The sequence below is a fragment of the Erithacus rubecula genome, assembly GCF_903797595.1.
Source record: "Erithacus rubecula genome assembly, chromosome: 5".
In the NCBI taxonomy this organism is placed as follows: Eukaryota; Metazoa; Chordata; class Aves; order Passeriformes; family Muscicapidae; genus Erithacus; species Erithacus rubecula.
The window spans coordinates 20444086-20466594 of NC_136687.1; the positions used below are offsets into that span (position 1 = coordinate 20444086).

A 22509-nucleotide genomic window follows, 5' to 3' on the forward strand; every position below is an offset into this window, starting at 1 on the left:
AATGACCTAGACTGTTCCAGACTGGATTCAGGCTTCTGGCACATCCTTGTTTTAGGGAGAATAATAAGCAAGATGGTATTGGGTTGTGCCTCCTTATTAAAGAACACATTATTCCTGAGAAATAAATGTTCTGGCTCTTTATCCCTTTGGGTTCATCATCCCAAATGATGGGTGCCATCAGGAGGTTATTGCACAACCTGTGGTGCCCACTGCCTCATGTGCCTTCAGCAGCAGTGGGTTCCAGTGTCTGCACTGGGCATGAGGTGGCTCAGAGCTTACCCAGAACAGCAGGGGCTCTCCAAAGTCAAGAAATCACCAGGTTTTTGAACTTTCAGTTGCTTTGGATAATGGAGCTCACAAGCTGCCTTGCTCAGATAGAAGGGAACTACCAGTAGCATGCTGCTGTCAAGCCCAGGACTTAAGACAACTAAAAAGATTTTTCTAGGTAAGGTCTCATGCATTAAAAAAAAACAAAAACAAAACAAAACAAAAAAAACCTAATATTCCATACAGCTAGGCAGGGAATTGTGAATTGTTCTGCCATGGAATGGCACTTGACTGCAGCTGGAGCTGGACCAGAGCTGTGTCCCATGGACCATTCCTGCACCCACATCTAGATCAGGGAGCACAGGCAGGCAGTGCCAGCAGGAAGCACAACCAGACTGCTGGGAGTTAGTCAGGCCTGTTAATCACAAAGCTGTCCTCCCCAATCACTGCTCCACCCAAAATACACACCTAATTGCCCTCATATTAATGTTTTCCACCTATTTCCTTCTTAGGCTTTGTCTATGGAGAAATCATTTCTCAAGTTTCCACACTTCTTCCACAAGTTAAAAAACTTTCTACTATCTGAAAGGGTAATAAGTGAAAAAAAAAAAAAAAAAAAAAAAAAAAAAAAACAAAACAACCCAAATCAGGCAACAGATCTCTCAGTATAGCTTGAACTAGCCAAGGTCTGCTCCTTTTGTATAGCATCACATGCAGAGTGTTCCTTTCCAGAGGTAACAGTAGTGAAGGGTTTCTCTCTCCCAATTCAGGCCTCGGCAGTATTGGTGTTTTAACACCATGTCACAAGTACAGATATGGCAGATTAAGCCACAGGTTTGTTTTGCAAACACCCATGTCGGTTTTTGGCTATTAAACACCAACTGAATAAGGAGCTGACTAACCAACACAACCTTTGCTGCAGGCAGAAAGGAGGAAATCAGCAGAGAGCTGTCTCTCCGTCTCACCTCTGGGGAAAACCACCCCTCCCCATTGCCAGGGGCCACTCAGAGTCAGGGACACCTCAGAGACACCCTCAGCTCCAGCTCTCTTGAGACAATGCAATGGTTTCTGCAGGTGTCAAGGCCTCTGACCACAGGCTCTCACCCTGTGAACTTGCGTTAAACTCTAGCCACGGCAGGCTGGTGGTTTTTTCAGCACTTTTGTTCATTGTGAAGTTTCAAATTCACTTTTTTTCTGTTGAATATATACAGCACAAGGAATGGGTGAGAAGGGGGCTGACACTTAGCAGCAGTTCAGCATCACAGAAATTCAATTGTGACAGGAAACTCCACAGCAAGTCATTCATAAGTCACTTTTGCAAGAACTTTTTGCTACAGAGAAAATAAAAACATACAGCTTGATACAATTAAAGGATTTCAGGAGGTAATATGCCAGATAGCACAGTGTGAAAAGGTCTTATTTCCTGTAAAGGACAAAAATACCTTATTCCTTCAGAGCCCTTCCTCACCTCATCACAATGAGATGTGAAGACTGAAGCTTCATCACATAGCAGAAGGGTTAGGAGAGCACTGACTACATTTTTATGCAGATTTGCCTGTCCATCCTAAATTAAATGAATTTTGATGTCTTTTTGACATGAATAAGGCAGGATTTGATAGAACCCAGCAGTTATCTGGATCTTCATTAGTAACTCAGCCACTTTCCTGTCTCTTCACAATCTCATCTTTCCAGCCCTGTGATCCAAACTGGGACAGCAGACAGTTCTTTGGATATCAAATTGGGAAAGAGCACAAAAACTAAGCCCTGATATTTTTTCCAGGAGCCCAAGAACCTCAAAGCTCTCTCAAACAGGTAAAGACAATCACAAGGATCATGCTATAAAGGGAAAATAGTCTTTTCACAAAGAATTTTTAAAAGAAACCACAAGAAAATTACATTTTCTCAATCAGAACAAAGCTAGATCTTTGTGGCTTCTGTAAATCAGACTTACCTTTCACTACTCATTCTTATTAATGCATGCCATTTAAAAAACTATATAATAAATAGGAATGCCTCTAGATGTCAAAATCTAGGAATTGTATACAGTGAATAGGCACAACAAAAGACATAGAATGCTGCATAGGACAGCACAGACCCTTACAGTCTCCAGCCCCTGGTCCACATAAGCATCTCAGTCAGTAGAACCTGAGAAAAAGTTTAAACAGTTGAGAGAGGAAAAAAAGTTCTTACTGGAGGTATTATTTATTCTTAGTTCCCATAAATCACTTAGAACCTCAGTTAAATATGATTTGTAAAAGAAAAGCACTGCATCATTATTTGCTTTGGGATGCATAATTGAACTCCAGGATTTTAACATTAAAAATAAGTTTCATCAAAGCTGAGGAAATATCTATTGAAAGAAGGAAATCACACGACTGAAAGACTGGTATCAGTCATCTCTGACTGCACTGCAAAAAAAGGAAGTCTTTGCTAGATTTCTCTGTCCTCTTGCTTCAATATTTCGATAAAACTCATTCAAGATGTGATACACAGCATTTTTGAATGTAAAATCAAAAGAAATATTGAGTAATAATAACTTTTGCATTGCATTGTCTACTTAAAATCCCTGGACTACATACAAATCAGCTAGCAAGTTAAAACTACAACAGAGGAATTAATAACTGAATTTCAGACCTTATTTACATATGAAATGAACAAAGACTGCAAACAGTGAGGAAGTCTCTCACCATTTCAAACCACCCCTTTGGTTTCAATCCTGCATATGCATACTGCAGGTAAATACCAACACCTGCCAAGGAAGGCATCTCACACCAGCACAGGTAGGGGTCTCTTGGCACTAGGAACGTGACAACCCAGCCTGCATTAAATGCCACAGAAGCATTGCTTCATCTGCAAAACCACTGCCAAAGCACCTTGTGGAAAGACCAATGTGTACAGCTCTAAAAAAAAGGGTGGTGGTGCACTAGCATAGTTAAACTGAAGCAATTCTGTACAAAAGAATGATGCACTGATTTAAATCTGGATTATTTGTTTATTTCTGCTTCACACCAGCGCCATTTCTATGGCCAGATTAGGCTTCAGGCATAAACAGTTGTTTGGATTGCCAGTCTCATAGGATTAGCGATTTTAAATTAAGAAATGACTTGCAAGAAAATGTAATTTCATGCTTTGAAAAGAACTTCTACTTATTTCAAAGACTTGGAACCTAGAACCATCACTCCATAATCTTATTCAAATGTTGATGTCATCAATACATTTTAAGTCAGCATTTAATTAGGTTAAAGAAAGAAAACAGAAGCTGCTGAAGAAAGCCCAGTAAGAATTTCTATTTCTAGATAAAGCTGCTTTAAATGCATAATCAATTCTGCTAATTGTGGGATGTGATGCACAGAACTGAGTTTATAGGTGTTTAGTGAGAGTTTGTGCCACTTAGTGTGTCACTGTGAACAGTCAGCACAAAGAGAATTATATAAATACAGAAAAGTGGGCCTATAACCTCTACTCCAAATTGAAAAACTATATCTATATATATATATGTATAGCATAAGTCATACCCCAGTAGCATTTGCCCTGGGCTGCAACAACGCTTACTTTCCTTCTAAAAACTTTCATCTGCCCAAATTTAAAAAGTCCTTTAAAAGTTTTTTTAGCTGAAATGAGCATACAGAATAGGCAAGATTTAGGGAACGTTTCCTGTGTTTAAACTCTGTCAATTAACAGTGCTGTACCCAAATCCCTTCCAAACCATAACATGATTTTAAAAAAGGTAATTATATCAGTGTGGAAATCTGTAGCAGAAAGAGAAGAAATAAAAATCAGGTCAGTCTAATTGAATAGCAGTAGCTTGTCAAAAAAACACCTTTGCTACCCACCCTGAAAACACATTACAGACCACATTAGGGAACTGTTTTTATTTTGAAAATCTTCTTCATTACTGCCTGCTTTGCTGAAATGACTTTCAAAATCTTCAACTTTGCTACTCCTGCTTTGCTTAGAGGATTCACTGCTGATGCCTCCTCCTGAGCTTTAATTTGTCTGGAGGATGAAAATAACACCAACATTAAAGCTAGAAATTTCCAATGGACGAGGAGAAGCTAGCTTCAGCAGGATTGCTGAGGAAAAGGGTAGAGCTATTGACTACTTTGGCAATGGGGTTTTCTGGCCTTTGGGTTCCTCCACACACAAGTTGGGGAACTTCAGTAAAAGCAGTAAGCATTGAGTAAGCCTCATATTAACACTTCACTCGACTGACACCAGTCCTGGCTCTCTCAGAGCTCCTGCTGCTTTGATGCAGACACTAGAAAGTTGTCAGCCAAACTGTCCTGGACTGCAAACCTCACCCTACAGATGTGACAGGAGTGTTCACACTGTGGGTGCAAGTATTTCATACCAAATAGTAAACCCAGTATATGTGTCATTTTTAGCAAGGGTTGATTACACCAATTACTGGTGTAAGATGAGCTACCCAAATATATGTCAACTGTAGAATAAGGGCCTATCCATTTGTTCCACTCTTCATCAGTGGAACAGTGTCAATATCATAATTCTGAAGCAAGACAAAACCTGGTTCATCCCTCTCAAGAAAAACTCATTATCAAATGGAAGATGCACTCTACCAAAAGTAGGAGGAAGAAGCAGCAGCCACTGCAATTCACTTACCTTTCTAGAGGAATGTACATTATTAAAAACTAAGTTTAGCAGTGCAAGGCTTTCCACACTCTGACTACAGGAAGTAGGACTATATACATACATATACATATATATGTGTATATATATATACACACATATGCATATAAGAAAAATTACGAGGAGAACTTGCTCATAAGTCTGTTTCCTAGCACTGAGGATTCAAAATGTCATCTGAAGCATCTCTGTTTCACATTGGCTCATTCTTTAATTATGTCAATATAATATTCACACAATTACAAATTATAATGAACAAGTCCCACTCTGAAATCTGAGCCCTAAAGGCTACATATGTTATCCAAATATATAACCAAATGCTAAGCACATTGGGATTCTTTTGACCACAAATTTATGTAATTACAATTACTACAAATGCTGCAATAGAGGCATCATTTCAACTAATTATGGCTCAGAACATTTTTCTACTACATCTTCTGGAAAAGAAATACCCTTTTTCAAAGTCACCCAATTTCCATAGCCTTAAGGCAAAGACTTCAGCTAAATTTCTTACTTATATTAGCACCATCTTTACTATTAATCCATTTGTGTTAGTTTTTCACTGACTCTCTAATCTTCTGACTGACAGGATTATAGACATATTATGTTTCCTCAAGGGATTCTTCTATTTACAGAATCAGTCTGGAAACTAAATTATAGCCCATGATTTAATGTCATCCATTTCCACATCCTCAAAAACATGAGAGGGAGACCCTATTTCTAAAGGTGGCTCCCATAGCTATTTGCCAACAAAAATGCTTTTGACAGTGAATTACACTCTTCAGAAACCTTACTAATTTTGGTAGCTAAAAAAGTGATTTGCTTTGTCACCACTGAAAAAGTCAAAGACTGGGAGATGCCTGGGTGTCTGTGAATGCTGTTTACAAAAACAGGCCCTAAGAAAGATACCTGCAACCTAAATAAAGGCTGGCAAGATTAGCTAATCATATGGATATATTTGGAGTGCAACTTCACTAAGGACAAGCCTAAGGACCAAACAAGTTTCTTCTCCCTGAAGGAGAAGACACAGCAGAACATGCAGCAATGATGGCTAAAGAGCAGTAAATTATAGTTCATATTAAAACATGTTGCAAACCTAGGTAAAAAGGAGTAGAAGAAATGCAGCCTCTTCTATATTCCCTATACTGAAAACAGTCTTATCCAGTAATGCAGATGAGATGATGATTTACTTTTCCATTCATCCCGACATAAGACCTCAGGATGTGCAAAATGGCCTTTGCACACAGTAGTGTGATGAAATTAGGATGATGAAATTTTTTTAAGTTATAAAATGCTGTCAAATACAGCTGTAATAATAATTTTTAAAAATAGTCTTCATTGACAATGTTGTATATAGAAAATATAGATAAAATATTTACTCTACAGTTAGATGAAATGTTCTCTTATAACAAACGGAAAGACTAGTTGCTCAGTGCCTGGCATCTTTGTGTTTCTAGTGTCAGTATCTGACCAGTGCAGCTATAGTTGTGTATCAGTATTTAAATGTAGAAAATATGAAGCATTTTTTAACTTAAATTTGTCATGGATATTTTTGGCATGAATTATTAAAAAACAAGGATTATGGATATTGTCAGGATATGAGCACCATAAAGAAAGAGAGATCTGAGGATTTTGCTAGATCAAAATGTTAAAACACTCCAAATCTTAACTTCCAGGTAAATATTCATAAATGCATTCACCACAGGTCTGGCAATGTTATTCTGAATTTTAGAGGCCCAGCTCTCTTTGAAACCCCAGATACATCCCTTCCTAGAAGACTCTCTAAGGAGTAACAAAAACAAGAAAATAGCAAGAATTGATAATTTAAGTACAACATAACATGATTCAAGCAATCATAGGAGGGTGACTCCATTCTGCACCTATATTTTTCAGAATGCTTTCTCATTTGTAGGCAACACAGGGCATAGGGCACATAAAGCAACATTCAACCTTTTTTTTTTTTGCATTTTCAAGCTTATTTTTCAGTATTTGAATAAAGAACTACTATTTTCCAATTTACTTGGAGATGATCTCCACATCTCAGACATCCACACTAACCAAAAGCCCCATATAGAGGAGCTCAAATAATGTTCTCAATAACTCCCTCTTATATATACATAAAAACAAAGCCAGATTTCTTAGTATACATTTTTTCAAGTCCTCTAACTGTCTAGACAGTGAAATCCTAACTTTGCAGACTAAAGGGAAAGCATAGCCATCTGGTTACATAACAACATGAATAAGGGAAAACATTCAGGTCAAAAAAGGAACTAGCCCAGGAACAAACAAAATTCCTCCTTCAGCATAACAAGTCTGGGCAATTGCCACCTATAAATATGTTACCAAAGGAAAGAGTATAATGAGTTTCCATAGGAAAAACCTAAACGCTATCCAACATCACAACAGCGAATGTGACAAAATCAAATTTAATTTTTAACAAGTTAAATGTTCTAGGAAAATGTAAGACTTTAGACACAGGAGACTTAAAGCCATTATTGATGTGATGTAGATGTGATGTAATTCCAGCTTCCCACAATACCAAGTGTGCTTGCACAATTCCTCTTGAGGTACCTGCTGCTGACTAGAGCACTGAACTGGGGTCTGATCCAGCCTGAAAGTTTCCATGTCTCTGCACTTCATGAGGTAGAACTAAAAATGCAATAAAAATCAAACAACACAGAGACATTCCTGGTGATGCATTGCAGAAACAGTTCTTTCAAAAAAGAGGTTTGTTTTTGTTTTGTTTTAGTTTTTTTTTTTTTTTTTAGCCAGAGTGACAGAATAAATCTAATTGGTATTTTTTTCGTATTATAATTAAATTCCCAATCATGGAAAACAGACCTGGAGTTGTCTGCAGCAGTCATTACTAATGCCTTTGTTAAGCAGAAGTCAGCTGGAACCAAGAAAACAGGAGCTAAACTGCTGCTCTCTGATCTGGGTGTCCAGTGAACAAGGATTTGTTGCAGTCATTGCTTTGCCACCTGCCTGAGGCATTCAGCTGTATCTAGCACAACAATGCTGGAAAGCATTCAGGAGTAAAACACAATAACATTTGTATGTTTACAGCATCTGTGAAAGGTGTGGGCAGGGCGATTTCTCTACTGTGTTTTTCCAGAGCAAGTCAAACCCATTAATTAAATTCATGCTCTTGTCCTGCTTCAAGAGTAAAAACAGAGATGATTTATGGGCAGTGACAGCTGCAGGAACCGGTTTTGCTCACTCCCTCTCGTTAATTAATTTTGAAGCATCTGGATAGGATGATTCTAAACATACAAAAGGCTGCACATTCTCAGCTTCTACAAAGGAAGAAAAAAACCTGTTCCATGTAGAGAACTGCCTGCCATGGTTTCTCAGTGCTGGCTGAATAGTGCCTACTGAAGTTGTGTACCTCAACACCCCTGTGCCTGCTCAGGCAACTCATAGGATAAAGCTGTAAGAGATCTCAATCATTAAACATTTCTTATCCAGTAATTATTTTACTTGTCCTAACAACAAAAGCTTCAAAATGAGGAAGTGGCACCTGCAGTACAGTGCAATATACAGTAAAAAGAAAAATTTCTCTAATAACAGACCTAAGGAAATTGCCACAAACACTTCGGTCTAGAGGGAATATCAATGTCTCTATATTGCACATAATAATATATGCAAATATAAAGATATAGTAATGCACTAGTGTGTTTATTTCTTCTTCTAGATTCTTTAAACAGGAGGCAGATTGCTATCATTTGGGGCTGAATACTGGAGGTAAGTAATCAGAACATACAAGCTAGGAACAGGAAATTGTTACAGAAATGAAAAATTTTGGGTATTGAACGTTCAGCATTGGTTCCTGCAAGATTTTTACTAATAAAAAACTGTATAAACATAGACAGATTATATTGACATTGTATTACCTGCCCAGCAGAGCCATATGCTGCCTCTGCAGACACGGCCAAAAAGATCAAAGTTTCCCATGCAATAATGAGCCAAACCTGGGTGTTACATGTCTCATACCATGCTGTAGATCTATATTGGCCCATATTGACAGAGGGAAAGACTGGGCCAGAACTCTGGATCTGTCTTTCAATCAATTATTTTATGATTCTGCACAACACTTTGTAAAACATAAGGCAAATTTATTTTGTTGTGATTCATAGCCCAGACAACCGAAAACCTGCCAGGAACAAGGATACTGTCATCTAAAACAGCTCATGATCACTAGTTACCAGGAAGAAATAAAAAGTATCCAGCATGGTCTGTAAAAGCCGTGGAGCAAACAAACATAAAACTGTCTCTGCCCAAAGGGGCCTCACTAACAGATGACTAAGAACCTCTGTCTAGGCATTAATGTGGTTATGGGATAATGGGTTGCAGAATGAACTAAACTGACAGCACGACCCCAAGGTGCCTTAGCTAATAGTAATTCTCCATGAAAACTCTTATACAACTGGCAAGACCACAGAGCTCTTTCAAACAGCCTGTTTTCAGCTGTGAACCAAGATCTCTCCTTTTGTCAGCTTGTTTTTACCACTAAGGAAACAACTCATGCCTTTCCAGTTACTGATGAGGTGCTTCCCAAATCGGGGAGATTGGTCAGATTTCAGAGAATTGTTAAACAATCTTCATTAAACATTAACTAGTACATAGCATCTTACCTGCTTACATTCTTCATGGTGCTGGTGACAAGTTTGATACTTACAAGGAGCAAAGTGATGACAGAATTCAAGAGCTGACATACTGATATATATTTAAAAAATTAAATTCAAGAAAGTTTGACAGATTAAATAACCTCAACATGATTATAATTCCCATATACTTTTTCTAAAGAAAACCGACTATTCGTTATTCTTCCTCAATTCCTTCAGTGAACTAAGAACCAAGACAACTACAGTTACCTACATTTCCTCCTTCTCATCCCTATAGAGTCTAAGAGAGAAGTGTGCAGTTTGGAACTTAACTCCAAGCATTCATAGAAACAATTCAGGATTTACAAATTCAACTTTGAATTCACAAAACTACTTATTTTCTTGAACTTAGAACAGAATCTTAAAAGCTTTGAATCCACTCCTTGCAAGGTTAAACAGAGTTTTATCATAAAAATGCAATGAGAGCACATTAATACAGCAATATGTAAACAATCATAGTGGAATATATGGGCACAATCACAAAGAATGCATGGAAATCAGAGTTTTGTTCCATTGAAAATTAAATTGCAATGAAGAATTGAACTCATCAAAAACCCTTCCCAAAAAGCCATTGGACAATGGACTTTGCAGCAGAAAAAAACATTTGAATAGTACCACAAAAGCACAAGGGCCAAGTTTCCTAGAGAAGGAAATGAAACTATAAGGGGAATGCAAACCTTAGGGCATTTGAAATAAATGGGCAATTAAAACCACTATTGATAGCTAAGCATTTGGTGAAACTAGGAGACAGCATAGAATTCTAACACTTTTTAGCACCAAAGGAAAACATCTAATGTCTACAACCAGCTGATCTTCAGCTCAGCCTGCAGGATCAAGTTAAGATTTCCAGAAAGAAATAATCAAGCCCTGAATAGTTTGAGTAAAATATGTTAGTTCTCTTTGATGCTTAGGGTGAGGGAGACTTTTATGGAAAGCGCTCACCTCCACGGATTGTACGAAGAGAGTTCTGTGTGGTGCTTGAAAGTTTCAGGGTGGGAGCTCCTAATGGAGCAGGACCATAGATGTGACAGTGACAACTGCCCAGCCTGCTCAGAGAATGCAGCACCCCATGCACCTTTCAGTGGAGGACAAAACTTCTAAAACCAAAAGCTCAGAAAGAGATTCAAGAGCAGCACAAGAAGGTAACTAGGGAAATAACTGCTCAAATAACTGAGCCAAAAAAGGTTGATTTTGTTCAGCAGGAAACACACCCAGGATCTGAAGCATACCTATGGGCTAGGCCAAAGCGGATAATTTCATTTTTAGTTTGGTGTTATGAATTTGAGATAGCATTTTTTCAAGAACTAAAAGAAAAAGAAAATGATAATATGAACCTCTCAGAGCCTAATGATTTTGTTTAAATTCTAGGTTATTTTGGAATGTGAAAGCTATTTGCTGCTTGGATCCATGACAACCATGTAGACACTATTCAATTTAACAATCTATGGTAAGCCATATTCCAGAGACTGAGTCTCACTGGTAATTGTGTTGTGCAATAAGCTGGAGTGACTAGGTATGGAAAGGCTTCATGTTTCTGTCTCAGAGTAATATCAAAACTATTAAAAAACATAAGCAAGAAGGATATGGGAACATACCTTGATTTATGAGCACTGCTTATACACCAGAAAAGTATTAAGTTTCCCAGAATATCTCAAAGGATGTTGCTTAGCAAAGATGATGGCAAAAAGGGTATTAATTAAGATGTCTGAATACAATTTATAGGACTAATATCCATTCTCCAAACTATCACCAGTAAGCAGAAAAGGAAAAACTTCCTCATACAAATTTAAAAAAATACTCAAGTTTTAACTCAAGTTTAGGAGCAAATATAGAATAGATTGCCTACTTTTGGGTCAAAAGCCAATTACACACATCAGACAGAAGTTGACAAACCAGTTATCACTGGACATGTTATAAAGAGTATGCTGATAACTTACCAACAGCTGTGACTCAGCAGCTCTCCTTTTTGGCATTTTCATTTTATATTTCTACAGAATATGGGAATTTCTTAGAGGATTCAAAATAAATAAAACCCAGCAATAAATAAAAAGAAAACCCTATAGCTAACCTTCTACTTTAGAATATGTTGAACAGACAAAAGGAATTTAAAGCAGTTAAGAATGCACTTGGAAGTTTAGTTAAATGAGCTACCTCTTCTGAATTTGTTAAATGAAATCTGCATCCTTTCATTACTGGACCATGGATTTTATTTTTCATTTTACTTTCACTGTGTGCATAAATGTTTAGGCCATGGCTTACACAAAACAAATAAGGACAGAATTATACCACAACTAAGCTTATTAGAGAGCTGAACAAAAAAGTAAAAATCTTCTAACTAATTAATAATCATAGCTTTATTTAAAAAGAAAATAGAATACAATAAGGACATGAAATGATCACAGTAAAAGATTGCATAAAAACAGGAACACACCATGACTCATTCTTTATAAGCTTTATTATTCACTTTACATAAAGTACTGATGGCACCTTTAACAGATGTACAGAAACATTCAACCCTTTGCAACAGTATAGTAAGATTGAATAGGGCTATAAATCTTCAAAGTGCAGCACAAACATTAATTTCTGAGAAGGACATGAAATGGTGACATACAGGACAACTCAAGTGACCTGCCCTAAGGGCAACAGAACAACAGTGAGTTAAGGCTGAATGAATCCCAGGTTCTCCTTAGCAATGGGTAACATCAGAAATCCAGGCCACTTAGATCTGCATTTAATTTTCTATCATATTTCAGGCTTTTAATAGAAACTCTTCTAAATATCACCCATGGGGTCAGACATTATGCAGTGTTGTCCTCTTGAATTTGTAGGCAGCCCTGAAATAGCAGCCATGAAACTACCTATACAGCCAGGGATACTTTCAAATTTGGAAGCTAGATAATGAAATTTAATAAGAACTTGCCAGAGTTTACCCTTAAATTCTGAAAATCATAACTGCAAAGAATATGTATGTAATAAGAGTATAACAAAAAGAGCAGCAGCAGTGTTGACCATGTTGCTTGTACTGTCCTTGCTGCCTTGTATTTTCCCTCCCCAGCCTAACTGCCTATGGATGCTGGATTCAGGAATTAACTACCCTGGCTTAGATCCTAGGAGTATTCTGCTGAAAGGGATCTTAAGGAAAATAAAAATTTCACTCTTACAAGAAAAGCCTTACAGGTTTCAGGAATGGTGTGAGCATAACTCTGTGTGGATTTGTGGTTTGTAATGTAAGCTACACTTACATTTTCATGCAGAGAGATGCTGAGAATGAAAGAAAGCACATGGCCCAATTTCTAAAACTCACAGCAAAATATGCTGCCCATTTCATAGAAATTAGCTCAACTTGGTGATTAATGGTCATTATAGGTTTGCATGCACACACAAATCTGCATGGCTCACATTTAACTCACTACAAGAAACACTGAAAATATTTGTATTTTTAAAGGAGAAAAAGCATCTGCACTGCAGTGTTATTATGCTTAATTCTACAATTATCTCATTAATTTGTTTGTCTCTTTAGAAATTCTTAACAAAAAACATTTTGTTTAGCTTTCCATTTAGCTGGAGCACATCTGAAAGAACAACATCTTTACCACTATCTAGAATATTATTGCAATGCCAGAGGCATTTCTTAAGTTTCAAAGTTTGTGAAAATCTGAAGGGTCAAGTTCTGACAAGCACACATGAAGTTTTAAATTATACTATAAATATCCCAGATCCCAAAATGAAAAAAGAAAAGGCATAGGAAAAAAGTCCCATAATACTGCATATTTGAAAGTTTTCTAATTTTACTGTTGTTGTTTAAACACTTCACATGAGTCCTAATCCACTGTAGCAAAGCTTATGCTCAATTTAAGCAGGTTAGCATTCCAGTTCAGCTCAAGGGGATGAGCATACTACTCAAGTGATTTATTTGATCACTGTCTAAATTTAAAATTCACAATGGTACCAAGAGGAGGTTGTTCTATTTCCACATTGTTTGCAGTAGACAGTTAATGCCTCAGAGGTTCCTTCTTACTTATGTGTGCATGTGAGGAAACCACTTGCAAAGTGTTTTACTCTTGCAGGATCAAGACATTTAAAACAAACCTTTCAAGCCATCGATGGAGTGCAATTGGAAAGGTAGGATTATTTTTTTTCTCCTTGTGTAGGTTTAAAACTTACTGGACATTCACTCTTGTGCCTTCAGCATTCCAGAACACAAATCATCTCTCTGCACAGTACTCCACAATATTTTCTAATGACAACACTGAGCTATGATAAGCACTAGTGACAGAACAGAACTGTGTTTCTTTCCAACCCATAAGTTTCCCAATGTAGCACATAAAAGCTTGCCAATTTCCACTCTGAAATCCAGAAAAAGACATTGTACAGAAGAAATACAGGAATACAAAACTGGATCAAAGACAGTTAACACAGGTGAAAATGACACAACAAAATGTGAAAATGCAAGTTAATGGTATGGGAAGAACAAGAAGAGTGGAAGGCAAACAGAGAAAAAAAGGGGATTTGGGAAGAGAGAACTAATTGGAAAACATAAAGATTAATTTGGTTTGAGAGGTAGAGTACACTGACATCTAGCAGTTTCCCTATAAAAGCTGCAGGTTATGCCATTAAATGGTCAAACACAAAAGCACAACACCCTGACAATTTTAAGCAATTTCCTTGGTCAATGTGTTGGATTTGGGGAGGGTGGGAGGGACTTTGTTTTATTTGGGGTTTTTTTGGTGCTGGTTTCTTTTCTGTGGGGGGCAAGGGCAAAGTTTTTGCTGGGTGGGTTTTTTTACAAACGAGAATCATTGACTCATTCTAACTGCTTATGGCTTTATCCAATTTTCTTGGTATTAAGAGAGGCTGATGTTCTGAGCACTGCAACAATACCACCACAATACTTGCCACTAGCAATATTTCGTATGATATAAACAAATCAGAAGCATCTGAAACATTCAGGACAAGATGATTTTTGAGCACACTAAGCTACAGTTGAATACCAGAAATGAGATCACATATCCTGCCTGGCCTAAATCCTGCCCAAATGCATATACACAAAACACTCCAATCCTGTATTTGAAGCAATCTCCATGGGCATTCAAGTCTATTTTCAGAATATTGCTCCCTGAAGAAAAATGTATGGCATACTTAAAGGATAAAGGCCTGCTAAACTCCATAAGTGTCTCTTCATAATCACTTCCGAAGACTCAACAGGGAAAAAACAAACAATCAAAAAAACAAGCACTAAGCCTTTCCATAGAACTGATTTGCACCCAAGAGTTTTCAATAAGGTAGAATGACAGAATTACAGGAGTTAAGCTGCTTACACTTCAGTGCTGATTTCCCAAGTTTTATTTTCTTATTTTAACTTACAAGAATTTAACAATATCTAAAACATGAGATCTCCACCTCTCTCTCCTTTTCCATCTTCCTCTATTCACCAAGGTCACCAAAAGATTCAAAGTCTTTCAACAGCATATTTTAAAGGTTCTGTTATCTTTGGCCCCAAATTTCTTCAGAAGTCAAATAAATTATTTTTGCACAGAACTCACAGGCAAATAAAAGAGGCAACAGCTTCCAGAAGATGGGCCAACAAAGATCTTGATTCCATAGTGTACAGAGTGCTGCTATGCTGCAAGGGAGTAGCACTGTCTGACAAAAGACTTGGCAAAAGAATCACAGAATAAGCTGAGTAGGAAGGGCTCCATAAGGATCACCAGGTCCAACTCCTGGTCCTGCCCAGCAGCATCCCCAAGAGACACACCCTGTGCCTGAGAGCATTGTTCCAAATGCTTCTGGAGCTCTGTCAAGCTTGGTGCTGTGACCATTTCCCTGGGTTCCAGTGCCTAAACCCCCTCTGGGTGAAAAACCTTTTTCTAATACCCAACCTAAACCTCCCCTGACACAGTTTCAGGCCATTCCCTCGGGTCCTGCCAGAGTCACCACAGAGGAAAGACCAGTGTCTGCTCCTCTTCTTTCCCTCATGAGGAAGTTGTAGACTGCAATAAGATCTCCCCTCAGTCTCCTCCAGGCTGAACAGAACAAATGACCTCAGAATATACTTAAGAAGCATTCTGGCTTGTCAAGTTTTTTCTCACAGACTGAATCCTACAGCAATCCTAATGCTGCATCTTTCATGCTCACCATCTGACATTTTAGATTTTTCTAATGTCCCAAGTAGGATTTTTCATTGATAAGAGCATCCATAAAACTGATACAATAAAAATGGAATTATTACAGGAGGCTAAAAAAATTAGCCTTTATATATATATATGCACAGTTGAAAAAAATACATATCTAGAAAGTACTTCTATATTTAAGCAGGCTTAAATCATCTGATTCTGTAAATGGAAATCTAAGAGAAAGTGGCCAGAAGACAGCACCCACATCAACTCCCAGGCAAAACCACAAAGGAGGCAGTGATTGCTTTACACAGTACTCAGAGAGTTGGAAAACTCCATCATAAATTAGAATCCCCAGCTCAGTCTGATCCTCAGTCTCTAAGACATATCTCACAAATCAAAATCACATCATTGATGGCAAGCTCTGAAGCAGGCTGCTCAAGCCTGCCATTGGGAAAGGAGCAAAGTATAAGCAAGGGAACTTTGTGAAATGAAGACCCATGGCAGCACCACCTCAAGACCAGATTCTAGAGCTGTTTCTCTGCTAATTGCTTTAAAAAGACATTGGATACAGCCAAGGATCTTCAGGTGAAGGGCAGGATCCAAGAATCCATCCTCGAAAGTGCAGAGATGCACAAGATCACACACTTTAGCCTCTCAAGAGAAATGGCATTTCAGACATTCTGTTACATAAAAATTGGCTACAACTAATTTGAGGCTCTGCTTGTGTTGCCAAACACAAATCCCCACTCAGGCTTAGCCTAACACAGTTACTGACTAAAATATAGTTTCTCAGCTGATTGTTTCTTTAACATGTACATGACCATCTGCTTGCCCAGTTTTTGCTTTGTCACAGGCATGAATCCCTTGGGAAGGAGCACATTTCTGTTCGCCTCTATACAATATGGGACTAAACAGAACTCAGGGTGTTAGGCCCTACTATTAAACAAGCTATTATAATTTATTGGATTGATAACTTTAAAAGACAGGAAACAAACTTCAGTAATTTAAACACTAGACCATGTAAGTTTGGTAAAACCAACTGTAGAAAACAAGCTTAGCTGAAGAGGAAATGAATAGGTTTATTCTACCAGCTTTATTTGGTTTTCCTGTATGTAAACTGGCTAATGATTTTGAGAGTTTTACCCTTTTCCCCACTCTTCCTTTTACTCTTTAAAAATAAAACAATCATTTTGTATAGTAAATAATGAGGGTAGGGAAATGTCCTGTGACCTAGTGCTGTGAATGATGAGGAACTAGTCAGAGAGAATGTATTTCCTTTTAAGTATCTTATAAATATTCAAAATCTATTGCAAAGAGCATAATAGGGAAAAAATCTTATGTTCAGATCACCTCCAAGATATAGCTCTTGTGCCCTCGAGGGCACTCTGCTGCAGCAACAAGATCCAACTCACAAAAAGGTCCAACATTTGTGTGAGCTGGCCTTATTCTCTGAACTATTTATAAAACAGTCAACAGCTACCAGAGCTACTAGTCAGTGAATGAAATAGTACAAGAATGACTTCTTAAAAGCAAAACAAAGAACAAACTAACTTAAAAACAACAACAACAAAAACAAACCCTGAAACTGTCAAGGTAGATGAGAACAAAACATGGCACTTCATACGCTGACTAATACAGTCAGGAAGCCACCAGGGCTAAGTAGAAGACCTGGCTGACCTTACTGGTTTGAAAAGGACATTTTGAGGAGGAGCCTAGCAGGACTTAACATAGCTATGCATATTATTATCAGCTTAGGCAGTGACCAACAGCTATAAATCAAAATAGAACACCTTTTGTAAAACTGATAGCATCTACTTTTCATTACCTTTCCCTTCTGCCAACACACCCACAAACAACAAGTGCAGGTGTGCTCAAGCATACTGGTAACACCCAAACTTCCCTGCCTCTTAGTTTGGTGCAAAACAGCTGCATGAAAAAGCAAGAATGTGAAAAGGCAATGTGGGAGCAGAAAACCCATCAGGATCTGATAAAAACACAGCTAGATGCCTGGAGGTATGGGAACAGAGCAGCTGTAAAGAAGTGGAGCAGTTTCTAATGTTGCATTTGCATCAACCCAGGTGCTCCCCATTCCAGCAGAAGCATTCACACTGGCACATAATAATTAGCAGGTACTGCCATTGCCAGCTATACTGGTATCATTTCTTGGCAGTACAACTACACATTATGTAAGATAATTAGCACACATTTTTCTAGTGTAAGCAGAGCAGACTAAATCTGACCTTTTCTCTGCATTTTGAGAAAACAAATATAGACAGATATTTCCATTACTCTGACCATCCCCACTGCCAAAGCAGCTTCTCATCAGATCATAATCAGACATCACACTGGCAGGATGTTCTTCCCCTAAACTGAGAAATGTCACAGCATCACCCACAATTAGGGAGCAATAATTGACCCCTGCACAGTAGACACATCTCTCAGCTAGGAGACTCCAGCCTGAATGCTGTTATGACCACACCAAAGACACAGTACACAATTTACTATATTATAGTACTATCCCATGTACATGGCAGTTAGGGTTAACTGCTACTGTTGTGATCTTGGCACAAAGGTCATAATAACTGTCAACTATTTTGGCAACTATTACTATTGCAAATTTCCTGGATAAACACTTCATACATGCATACCTTTTCAGATGACACAACACAAATAAAAGTTAAAATCATAGTAGCATACTCCCACTAGTTATTTGCTGAGTAGGCCATACTTTGCTGATTAGCTGTGCTGTATTGATGGCCCATCTGTCAAGCACAGTATTTGTTATATGGGTATTTGACACTTATAGAATAATATAAAGGCTTGGTTTGGAAGGGACCTTAAGGACTATGTAGTTCAAACTCCCCTGCCATGGGCAGGGATGCCACCCACCAAATCAGGTTCCTCAGGACTCCATCCAACCTGGCCTTGAACATTTTGTGGAATGGCTTCTCTGGGCAACCTGTTCCAGTGCCTCACCACCCTCTGAGCAAAGAATTTCTGCCCAACATCTCTCTAAATCTCTTCTTTTTCAGTATAAAACCATTCTGCCTTGTCCCATCACTATCTACCCATGTTAAAAGTTTCTTTGCATTTTCATAAGCCCCCTTTAAGTACTGGAAGGCCACAATAAGATCTCCTCAAAGCCTTCTCTTTTCCAGACTGAACAACTCCAGCTTTTATAGAATGTCTTCAGAGGAGAGGTCTTCCAACCCTCAGAACCTTTAAATCACTTTGCTTTTTAATCTCTGGAAAAGTGTGGGATTTTGCTAATTAGAAACAATTCTGCTTAAGTGTCACTTGGTTTGCTTTGCCCCTTGCTATGACTGCTCACATACATTTGTCATTTAAGGATTCAGTTATTCTACTATGTATTGCCTTGAGGAAGCAAAAACATTTTGTGATATCAGACCTGCTTCCTTGGTAATGAAATAACTACTCTGTCAGAATACAAAGCATCCAAATTTATGAGGCTGTAACTGAGACTTCATCAATTTTCCATATAACAAGCAGCACATGCTTCTGATCAATGAGACACAGATTTTGGTAACTGGACTGATTAAAGCCACTTTTCCCCCTTGAAAACACTACAAGCCTAAATTACTTTCATGGCTTTACTGAGAAGAAGCCTAAATTATATCACTAAATCCCATGCACAAAACCAATATCAACTTTCATGTCTTGAATGTCACAGAACACATCAAATTCTTCCCTCAATGAAATAATTAGCCATTGTCTTAACACTTTGTCTGTGTGTAATATAACCCAGGACTTTGACACTCTAGTCATGAAAATGCAAAGTATCAAGCCACCATCTACAATGTACAATCCACAGGCTTGATTTAGCCTGGCTAGGGAGAAAGGAAAAAAAAAATCTTAAAAAGTACATTAACAGCCTTAAGAATTGATAGCAGTATATGAATTATTTGCATTCAAGCATTGATCATATTTATCTGTGAAAAACAAGGGGTTCAATTTGAAAAGGAACAACCAGAGGGTGGTAATGGGAGCCAAACATCCAGAACAGACAGCTGTAAGTCACCACTGTAGTTAGGCTGTGGCTCAAGAAGTTTTATGCAAATTTTTGAGGAGCCTCAATGTGTCAACTCCTCCTGTCTTCACTGTTAGCTGTACTAGAAAATGAATGCAAGCTGTTCAGTAAGAAAATAATATTCGCAGTGGAGAATAAAAGTGGCTGACAGACCTGTGCAGCTCCTCAGCTCAGTAAAATAAAGAAAAACAGAACAACCAACAAAAACCTTGGCAATAACCTTGTGCTGGCTGGATAGCATAAGGCCTTTTCTGTCAGACACTGACACTCCTTATTCCCAAATATAGAGCTGCCTCCCTCAAAACAGGAGAGCAAGTTGCACCAGAAAAAGCACTTGCACAGTCTTCTTTCCTTGCAGAGCAGCATAGATAGGAAAGGCTGCAGGGTGACTCAAGGTCAATCCACAGGTCATGCTCTGTCAGCAGGGTGGCACAGCCAGGTATCTCACTAGGGCTGGGCTGCAGGAGGGCAGGAACAACACCTCAGTGCTGCATTTTAACAAAGTGTGAACAAAAAGACTGAAGTCAATCCAGCTAGCAAAAAGCAGACAGACAAAAATAGCCTATGAGGTGGGATCTGCTACAGTTCCTCAGTTTAGTTTATTTATTTTAAATTATATATGTCAATTGAGTTATTCCCTGAAGCACATTTAAAATAAATTTCCAGATTAAGATTCGGTCAGGAAAAATTAAATTAGATTTTGGTCCAGCTCTAAGTACTGGTCTCAGTGAAAACTGGAGCACAGAATGTGCTCTCTAAAGACAATGACAGAATAATAGAATTGTTTGGGTCAGAAAGGATGATCTAGCCCCTGCTCTCTGCAATGAGCAGGGACATCTTCAAGTAGATCAACTTGTTCAGATAATTCTGGGCCCAGGATATTTTGGGGTCTCCTGCTCCCAAAGCCTGCACCTGTTCTGAGGCCCTCTGGTCTCAAAACAGTGACTAAAGTCAGGAAAAAGCCCACAGGATTTGGAGTGTTCTCTGTATTTTAAGTAAGACAGTTCTTACAGATTATATTCATCCAATAGTAGTGATTAGCCTGCACAGTGTGTGGCTATATTCCTCAGCTTTTCTCCTTTACATGGTTTTCCCTGTTTTTCTCTCTCCCCTCTAGCACGGGCTGGTATTTTTTTCTACCGTATGTTTACTAGTTTTCTAAATGTCTAAATATAGCACCTCTGAACTCTACCACTCCTCCTACAGTTTTCATGTGCCTCTTTTATATTATCTGTCATCCAGATCATTTATTCCTCTGCCTCCACACCTCAGTAACACAGTTCCATAGAATGGTTCTGGTTCAAAGAGAGTTTAAAGTTAGAGTCATCCACCTGCCCTACAATGAGCATGGACATTGCCCTTCCTTCCTCCAGCCCAGGCACATCTGAGCCTTTGTCAGACCTAGCACATGCTGAGGACAGTCTCTGAAATCTCCTGAGAGGTGTGAATGCCTGCTTAGCACAGAAGGCAAACTGCACCTCCTGTTAGGAGAAGCTTGTCAAGCACTAGAGCTCTCCAAGGTTATTCCCAGCCCACATTCACAATATTTCTTCTGCACATATTTCTATGCAAACACTTTCTCTTCCCACACTTGCCTCTATGCATATGTCTCCTAGCTGGTTAGAATTGGGCATCTATGTCAGGAAAAATGTAACGACAAATAAATTGTGTTTGTGTTACTAGTGAGGCAGACAGACTTTATTTTAATAAACAAGGATTTCTGTCCATTGCAAAGAGACTGGTAGCTCAGGGCAATATCTTCAGAATGAACAGGTTTCACTGAAGAGGGCAAAAACACAGCAAACTGATGGAGAAGATACTGGCAGGATCAACTCTGAAAGATGTCTCCACTGGAAAAAGTCATCAGGAGGAGGTGCCTCAGGCCCCAGGGAGATACATCATTCAGGCTCATCAGCCCAGATAATAGCCATGTAGGAAAAACCTCCATACTGGATAAGGTAATCTAGGGGGGAAAAGGATGGAGCAGAGTAAAAATCCAAACAACAGAAGCATCAGGGTATGTGGGATGAAAATGCCAAACTAAAAAAATAATAATAAAAAAAAAGACTGGATTAAAAATAATGATTCTAAGTCAGAGTTGGTCTGTTTGAGATCTACTACAGAAACTATTTAAATATTGTCTCCCTGAGCTTTCTGCCTGTGCTCCTGAAAGTGTCTAAAAGGAATTTTAAAATAAAAAACAAGACAGAAGAAAAAATATACCATGAACAAAAATAAGATTGACCTTTTTCTGTTTCCATGTAAACTTCCAAGAATATTGAGAGAGGTGCCAAACTCTTTTCATGACTCAAAAATATTTTTCTACCCTTTTCATGACATTATCTCGTTTGCCTTTTATTTACTCATAACACAGCCACAGTTTAAATAGACAATATGAGTTATGTTATTACATAATTTAAAGTCAGATACCTTGTGTCTCTCAAATCTGATAAAAAAAAGCAGACTTCTCTTAAAGCACACCATGGCATGAAACACAAGCCTGTGGGTTTGGAGTTGGACATTATTCCTGTTTTCTTCACCAAGGTCTCACATTTGAAAGTCCCACCTCACTGTCTTAGTAAGCCCCACCATAAATGTTTTTAACCACTTCCCTTTTTTCAGCATTTGTTTCACTGATGGGATTTGTGTCCTGTTCTCCTCAGACACTAATTACTACCTCCTTCCATTGTGAGATTTTTCCAACTTTTTTTAAGAAGTTGCTCTTCTGTATCATATTGCTTTAAAAGAAGAAAGTCAGTCTTTCATAACA

The 22509-nt window shown here is 38.3% G+C and overlaps 1 protein-coding gene across 2 annotated transcripts in view; it reads left to right on the top strand.

The window, feature by feature from the left end:
* Positions 1–22509, top strand: part of PGCKA1 (PDCD10 and GCKIII kinases associated 1) — a 38226-nt gene that overhangs the window by 9969 nt on the left and 5748 nt on the right. Inside the window, exons 2-4 of one of the 2 annotated variants that reach the window (XM_079305544.1) lie at positions 8606–8655; positions 10944–11022; positions 13643–13697. The gene's annotated coding sequence lies outside the window, so the exon portion shown is untranslated. Of the gene's footprint in view, positions 1–8605; positions 8656–10943; positions 11023–12089; positions 13698–22509 lie in introns of those variants that run through there. The other variant, XM_079305543.1, reaches the window with a different exon arrangement.